This window comes from Protopterus annectens, chromosome 9.part0 (assembly GCF_019279795.1).
Source record: "Protopterus annectens isolate FY-2018-M chromosome 9.part0, PAN1.0, whole genome shotgun sequence".
Taxonomy (NCBI): domain Eukaryota; kingdom Metazoa; phylum Chordata; order Ceratodontiformes; family Protopteridae; genus Protopterus; species Protopterus annectens.
This window is the reverse complement of record NC_056743.1, coordinates 1,277,020,326-1,277,028,876: the sequence shown is the minus strand read 5'-3', so window position 1 is coordinate 1,277,028,876 and position 8,551 is coordinate 1,277,020,326. Positions and strand designations below refer to the sequence as shown.

The 8,551-nt window shown below is 43.9% G+C and overlaps 1 protein-coding gene across 2 annotated transcripts in view; it reads left to right on the top strand.

Annotated features, from left to right (window-relative positions):
* SNRNP200 (small nuclear ribonucleoprotein U5 subunit 200) overlaps positions 1–8,551 on the top strand; it is a 1,344,735-nt gene that overhangs the window by 100,213 nt on the left and 1,235,971 nt on the right. Inside the window, exon 1 of one of the 2 annotated variants that reach the window (XM_044084205.1) lies at positions 5,121–5,127. The exons of the other annotated variant lie outside the window; for it this stretch is intronic. The gene's annotated coding sequence lies outside the window, so the exon portion shown is untranslated. Of the gene's footprint in view, positions 1–5,120; positions 5,128–8,551 lie in introns of those variants that run through there. 2 annotated transcript variants of the gene reach the window in all.

The following is an 8,551-nucleotide window of genomic DNA, read 5'->3' as shown; positions in this document are numbered from 1 at the left end:
TCATTAGTTTGCTGTATGCTGTATATTGTACATGATTTTTCAGGTGACTTCATTACCATATAAGGATATGTGCATATTTAAAGGAGGGATATGATTATTTCATTGGCTGTTACTGTTTTACTGCTTTATTGCCATATGACATGTAGTATATATTAATGATTTTTCTTTGTACCTTCTTTTTTCTGAAGACGTTCTTGCATATTAAAAGAAAGAAAGCGTGCTCAATTACTGGTTCTAGCTGTAGAAGTTTTTTTGTGTGTGTGTACATATATATATATATATATATATGTATATGTATATGTATATATATGTGTATATATATATATATCTATATATATATATATATATATATATATATATATACACACACACACACACACACACACACACACACGCGTATACATGCTTATATGGTGGTGTATGTGTGTGTGTTTTTTTTTTCCCCTGAGGTGATTGAGAACACCTTTACCCACTGTACTTTCTTGAAGCTTGATAAATGTAATTAGCAGGGGGCTTGCTCCCCCCACCCCGGAAATAAAGATGTGGTTTTCGTGTTCTTTTCAAACTTAAGTTTACTGATTTTGTGGTTTAGGGTTTGACATTTTGATTGTGTGTGTGTGTGTGTGTGTGTGTGTGTGTGTGTGTGTGTGTGTGTGTGTGTGTGTGTTACTTACATATTCATAAGCTACAACTGGGGAAGAAGTTTTTAGTTTGCTTTATGAATTAATGCACCAGTATTTTGAAATATCTTGTGCTCATATCATTATTAGGCCTGAGGTGTGTTATATAATTTTTTAACTGTTTTTTACACTTTCAGTGGATGTAGACTCTGAGCATTGGGAATTACTATGTGGTGAAGGATTGCAAGTGTTATTGTCTTTGAGAGAAGAACTTAAGCTCGTGTGGAACTGTCACCAGCAAGAGACTGCATTATGGAACCGTGGAAGAGACATTGAGGGACTGTGAATTGTGGTGCTTTGAGCTACCGTTTGACATTTGAGTGTGATGTTGTAGTCTGAGACTTTCATGTGAGGGGTTGGGATTCTATAACGTTATTGTACTGGGGCATAACACTTTGGGACTTTCATTGAGTGTGGTACTGTGGTGCAGCATTCCAGGACTGCCATTAGGTGAAGTTCTAGCATTTGGTGATGTAGGACTGCTTTTGGGATTGAGGCTGGGTTCTCACAATACAATGGGAGCTGCAAGTTGGTTGGTGAGTGAGAGGGGTAATGGTACTGTGGATCTCCTATTGTGGAAAGTTTGGTGAGGTGCTTTGGGGCTGTTATTTGGGCATAGGCCCCGGGAATGCTACTTAACGACTGCTGTTAGTTGAGAGACTGAGGTACTTCCTTTGCAGGACACCCTTCTGTTTGGGGACTGTGATATGGCAGTACAAAATTAATGGCTGCGGAATTGTCTGTTGAGGGGATGGCTGATGTGCAAGTGCTGTTTGGTTAAGAGGATCAAACAGTGATGGAACCAGTGTTAACTGTTTATCACATATTGAGCCTAGTGGTGTAAGACTGTAGTCCAGAGGTTGTGGGGGTTGCGGAATACCTTCAGATGAGGGTAGTGGCATTTGGCAGTGTGTGATGGCTACTGGAAGAAGGAATCCGCAGTTGGCAGTGTAAGAATGAGCAGTACCTGACAGTGTTGACTTTTCCTCCATCCAGCAGCAACTGGTGATGAGGGACAATAGACTGAAGAGACTGGTAACTGGTGGTAGGGGACTGCGGTATGGTGAAGGGAGTATTGACTGGAGGTGGGGGGTGCAGTTGAAAGGTGCAGAGTGGATGGTGTTTGGGGGGGAATGCCATTTGCTGAGGTAAGTAGCATCTGGTACTGCTGAACTGAGATTATGAGAGGAACATCATCTTGTGATATAAGACTGTTGAGTGGCAATTGGCAGTGCAGGTGTGTGTCTGAATCTCATAGCGCAAGAATTTTGGACAAAGCCCACGATCAGGGACTTATTTTTAAATAGTGCTCTTACAGGCTTAAAAATCTGCTAAAATAAGTTTGGCATTAGCATGTGTATTCTGAAGGATATAGTGTCTCACACCAAAGTTTGTATATATAGTGACCAGGCCCCAAATGTTTTCCAGGAAACCATACATTTTGCTAGACAGATCAGAAAATATGAAGTGAAATGCTGGACATTTGAGAGGTATAACTGCAAGACTGCTGAGTGGAAATTGGCAGTGCTGGACTGCTCTTGAGTGAGGAGAGTATTTATTTATATCTGTAGTGAGGAAGGAGCAGCTGGCAGTGTAGGATTGCTGTCTGGTGAGGTCGCTTACATGGTACCGCATTTCACTAAGGAGAATGACATCCGGCAGTACTGGACTGTTTTCCACTGAGGGAACAGGAGGCAGATGAAACTTGGTTAATTAGGTGAGGATACCAGGATACGTTTGTATGAGGTTTTATTCAAGTGAAAGGTTGGAAACAATAGTGAGGTATTGCTGTGAAACTAGGAGAGATTAGGTTGCAGGACAATGATTGCTTTTAAGTGGTAGACTGAGACATGGAACATGTTAGAATTGTAGTTGTCCAGTTTTGGTGTGGTTATCGGATGAGCTGGAGAAGGCCTCAGTTTAGGTGAGCTGCCATTGGGAAAGCAGAATGTGTGACTTTACAGTTGGCTGCAGCCCCTTTAATTCTGGCTTTGACCTCCTCATTCATACTTCCCTTCTGCACCACCACCATCCCTCCCAGTTACTTGAAGTGGTTAACCTGTTTCACTGTTTTATCTTTTATCTCAATTTTTAGCTTCTTCTGATTTCCCCGTTTGCTGCCATTACAACTGTTTTATCGGTAGTCTGGTTCCTTCATTTTTGCATTCCATTTCCCCTCTCCTTTGCTGACGTTCTTGCTTAGAGTCTTACTGTAATGGCATGACATCTGCAATCATCAGCTTTGTTCTTTCCTCTACAACTTGTTTGATGTAGTGTTGTCACCATTATGAGTAACATTGGGCTCAAAGCGAACCCTGATGTACACCCATTTCCTCTGGGAATTCCACTGTGAGACTGAAAACTGTTCATACTTCAGTCATTGGGTCCTTGTACATATCTTGCACTAATTCTACTAATGCTTCTGGGACTAAACTGCCTCAGGAATGCTCAAATCAGCATTCTTGGGACCTTTTCATATGCTTTCTCTAGGTCTAGAAATGGCCAGTTTAACTTTTTCCTCATCTGTAGCTTTTCCACTATTTTGCTCACTACAAACATTGAAACAGTTGTCCTGCATCCTCATCTGAATCCAAACTGCTTAGCTGTTGTCTTACTTTCTACTATTCTGCATATTCATTTATCAGTTGCACTCTCCAGAAGTTTCATGCAATGTGATAGGAGTTTGATACCTTTGTGTTGCCCACAGTTGTTGATGTCCCCTTTGGTGTCCTTCCTTGTCGCTTTTTGCAGTAGTCATTACATTAGAGATCCTCTGCCAAGGCTTAGCCTAATGTCTTGCCAGTATACCAAAGCTTTAGGTGGCTTTAAGGTACGCCATATGTCATAGTTATGCTTCTCACATAGCGTAGGGCATAAAGGTGGCATCTGGAAGTGCTGTCCTCACAACTTCTTTGCTGCCAGTCAGAACGCCGTCTGTTGATAGTGAGTATGAATGCCACTTCCATTGCTTGTTCACAGAGCCGTTGTAGAAAAGTGTCCTGTTGGGGTTCTGATTTACTTATCTTTCTTTTTATTGCTGCTTGTGGGGGTTTTATGTCACCCAAGAAGGTAAATGCCAATGTGGGAGACAAATTCCCTATAAAGACCACCAAAAACATTGTCTGTTTTGCTTTGGCGCCTTACACGACCATACTTCTGTTCTATCAGTCAGGCCTTTGTATCTAAAACCCTTTGTAGTAGACACTGTTATTTGGCATTTCATCTTGAAAAACATCATCTTAAGCTCTTTGAAAAGGGTACAATGATGGGAACTTCCCGCTCTGAGGGACAGCCTTAGTGAAGGCCAAGAAGCCTAGGCTGGAATTTTCTGCTGTTCAGCCTCTGCCAGACGTCTTTCCAGAGATGAGCGAGTTCCCAGGGGGTTCACCTGATTTTATTGTTGGATTCCTCTACTGCGACCGGGTTGTAGGCTGGCAGGGATAACTTTAACTACGCCTGAGGAGACATTACAGACGTCTGCTTCAGACTTGAGGGAACCACAGCTGATTATTTCCAATGAGTCTAAGGGAGTTCCTCAGATGTTATGAATGCTGTCCTGGGTCAGACCCTTCCAAATTTTGTAAGGCAGATGTCCTATTAAAAAAAAGCAAAAAAAACTAAGCATACTCTCCTGTTCCTAAATGATCCACAGAGTGAATGTCAGTCCTTCACTCAAGGGTTGATGTTCATCGTGCATACAGCTGCAGTCATAACAGATGGGTTCTCCTGCCGTCAGGCGGGTCCTCGGTCGGCCGAATTCCAAAGTCTAGGTCTGGTGTCGGTTGTCGTCGCTTCTTCCCTGACGTCAGTGTGCCAGGGGTATAAAATAACCAGCCAACATCATTTTCTTCAGTCTTTCTTGCCGCGCGGTGCCCGAAGCAGAAGCAGTTCGCAAGTGCCGGTTGGTTAGCTCCTGAAATTATGAAAATTTTGTAACCGAAGTCTTCTTGAAAGCTAAGTACCCAGTTGGGGAAACTTTTCTTGCCTCAGACCGATGTCAGACAAAGTTAATAATTGTATTTCATGTGGGAAGCAAATACCGCATAAGGATTTCCATTCCCTCTGTATTCCTTGTTTAGGCCCAGACCACGACGTCTCGGTCTGTCGCTTTTGTGCTACCTTCAACAAACGCACCATTAAGCGTCGGGCGGAGTTCGCCCAGCATTATTTTGGCAAAAAATTTAACTATATTATGTCGTCAGATACTCCGACTCCAGTTTTGTCTAAAAAACGCAAAGACAAGGACCGACACACGAGGTCCGCGGCCTCTACCGACACCACGCCAAAGCCGACTCCACGTGGTCCGGTTCTCAGCGAGGCGCCTACGCAGCCCCTGACTACCGACTACACTATATTGGTGGTGTCTCCTGTGCCCGAGGTCGCAGGCTCCTTGGCCCACACCCCGACTACAGATACCGAAGCCACTCTTGGTGGTGAATCTCAAAATGTGGACAGGTCTACCTCCTCTCAAGGTGTCTTCAGACCTTCCTCTTCTTTTTCCATCAAGGCTTACACTAAGTCTATAGCAGCCATGCAGTCTGAGAGAAGCTACACAGGGCCCATCTCCAGGCCCCATGCCTAAAAAACAGATGCTTAAAATGGCTGAGGATTTGATTACTCTTATCAGGGGTTCTCAACCCCCGGACAAAGGCCCAGAGTGGAGGAAGAATCCCCCTCCTCTGATCAGGGCTCCATTATTTCCGAGCACTCTGATGAACAGGAACATTCTTACTCCCCTTTTGAAGATTCTGATGCTGAGGAGTCCATTCCCTCTGTCTTCCCCCCAGAGGATTACTCATTTGGGGAAACTTTGCATACCTTAAGGGAACACTTCCACTGGGAAGGCCAAGATTATTCAGATTCCAAGAAAAGGCTTAGTGAATTTCTCCTGCTACCTCAGCACAGGCCTCCAGCTATACCTCCTGTCTTGGACATACTAGATGATGTGTACTCTGAGGCCTGCCTTAAACCGGATTCTCTACCTCCAGCTCCAGTCAAGCCTGACAGGTACTACAGGGTTCCTGACTCACACCAATTTCTATACAAAAGCTATGCTGCTGACCCAGAAACTATCTCACAGGGACCCAAGGGAATTAAGGCCTCCACTGCTAAACATCCATTACCTTCCGAGAGAGATTCCAGATCCTTAGAAAGGTGGGGAGAAAAGGTATATACCTCTGCCACCTTAACCATGCGGGCATTAAACTGTCAGTTCCATATGCTGAAGTACCAACAGTTTTTGTTATCACAATTGAGAAGTAAAATGTCACAACCTGAACAACCAGACTTGAAGGAGTTGCAGGATTTGATGCATAGTGCAGAACAAGTGGGTAAACATACCTTACAATGTGGTTTTGATGCTCTAGAGGCCTCGTGTAGAGCTGCTGTTACAGGATCAGTCATACGTAGGCATGCCTGGCTCAAGGAACCAACCTTACCAGATCATGTCAAAGCTAAATTACTAGATGCCCCTCTACAAAAGGATGTATTATTTGGTGCTAATGCTGAGGAGGTATTAAGGAAAATGGAGGAAAAGGCTAAATCAATGCAAACAGTGAAAGATTTTCTACAGTTACAACCCCCACGTTTCAGTAGAAATTTGCCTTAGAAAAATTGGTCCTTTCCAGCCACGGACAGACCCCAAAGAGGTAGATACAGACGCCCGAGGGGCAGAGGGCAATCCCAAGGATCGTTTAGAGGCAGACAATGGCAAGCTCCTCTGCAAAGAGGTGGTGAGGATAACTCACAACCATTCAGAAAGCAAGCCCAATGACTTTCCCCTTTGCATGCCAAGCAAGACTCAAATGACAGCACCATTAGGCGGAAAACTGGCATTATTTTCAAAAAATTGGCATATTGTCACAAAAGGCAAATGGATCCTGGACATTATAAACAGAGGCTACAGATTCCATTTTCACACCCTTCCAAAAATGAGAGGCATGCCAAACCTGCCACACAATCAAAGGGCAGAGGCACAAAGACTAATTTCAGATCTCATAGACATGAAAGCTATTCAAGAGGTACCTACGCACGAACAAGGTCAAGGTTTTTATTCCAGACTATTCCTGGTACCAAGGAAGGGAAAAGATTGGAGGCCTATTTTGGACCTATCCATTCTTAACACATTTCTACTCGTACCAAAATTCAAGATGCTCACTCTACAGCAGCTTCTTCCCATGCTGGGCAAGGAGTCTTGGCTGGTAACATTGGACCTCAAGGAGGCATACCTGCATGTCCCAATCAGACAAAATTGCAGAAGATACCTCAGATTTCTTGCAGGTTCAACCCATTATCAATTCTCTGCGTTGCCCTTTGGCTTATCTACTGCGCCCAGAGTATTCACAAAATGTCTGGCATCAGTAATTGCCTACTGCAGACTTCAAGGGATACAAATATACCCCTATTCGGACGACTGTCTGATCCAAGCGGACAGCAAGCACATTCTTCTGAAACATCTGGCTTATGTAATAATGTTGTTGAATTCTCTGGGATGCACAGTCAACAAAAAGAAATCAAGGCTAATACCCTCTCGGAAAATAATTTTCCTGGGTGCCAACTTGCACACAAACACCCAGATGGCCTACCTCACGCCAGAGAAGCAGGGGCAACTAACTCAATACTTCAGAACACTAGCAAATTGCACCAGGCTGACTGCAAGGAAAATCCTGCAGGCTCTGGGATTCATGGCATCTTGCATCTTACTAATCCCATGTGCGAAGCTGCATATGAGAAAACTTCAATGGTACCTGAAAAACCTATGGCCTCAACACAGCCACAGTTTGGAAACCGTAATACCACTAATTCCATGTCTTCAAAAGGAATTTCTGTGGTGGGCTCAAGCATGCCAAGCAAACAAAGGTCTCCCATTCAGCAAGCCTCAAGCAAATCAAGTTATCACAACAGATGCCTTGGACTACGCCTGGGGGGCGCACATGACAGATCGGTGCATTCAGGGCAAATGTTCCCAAAAAGAAAAGCACCTACATATCAATCAAAAGGAAATGCTAGCAGTAATAAATGCTATTATAGCTTTCAAAGACCTCCTGCAACCAGGTCAACTATTGATAAGGACGGACAACACCACAGTAATGTGGTACATAAACAAACAGGGAGGAACCCATTCATACACACTATGCAGACTGGCCATGTCATTTTGGAACCTGGTCCTGGACTTACAAATCTAACTACAAGCACAGTACTTGCCAGGCAAGGAAAACACGCTGGCAGACAACCTAAGCAGAAATATGACAGATCCACACAAATGGAAGTTGCATCCTCAAGTTTTTACAGAGATAATTCAAGCATGGGGAAGGCCAGACATAGATCTCTTTGCCTCCCACGAAAATCACCAATTGACAAAATTCTGCTCAAGGATTTTTCATCCAAAGGCCTGGAGAGTGGACACTCTCTCTTTCAGTTGGACATCAATGACAGTTTATGCCTTCCCACCTCTTCCTCTGCTGCCCAAAGTTCTATTAAAAACCAGAGCAGACAGACCAAAGATGATTCTCATTGCTCCAGACTGGCCAAGACAACACTGGTACCCTCTTCTGAGGAGCCTGACGCATTCCCCACCATGGACCCTGCCTCTAATGCATCTTCTTCTGACTCAGCACAGCTTCAAAACTCTTCACAGTCAGCTAAAAACACTCAGTCTAGCCGCATGGAAGATTCCTTAGCATCACAACAGACCCTACTCTCCAAGGAAGTGCAGGATGTCATTTTGGAGGCCAGAAGGCCGTCTACCAGAAAAGCTTACTCCGCAAAATGGAAACGGTTTTGTGTCTGGAATGAGAAAAAGGGCCAGGATCCTGGAAAACTGAATTTACCTCAAATATTACAGTATATAGCTGAGATGCTAGGCAGTGGAC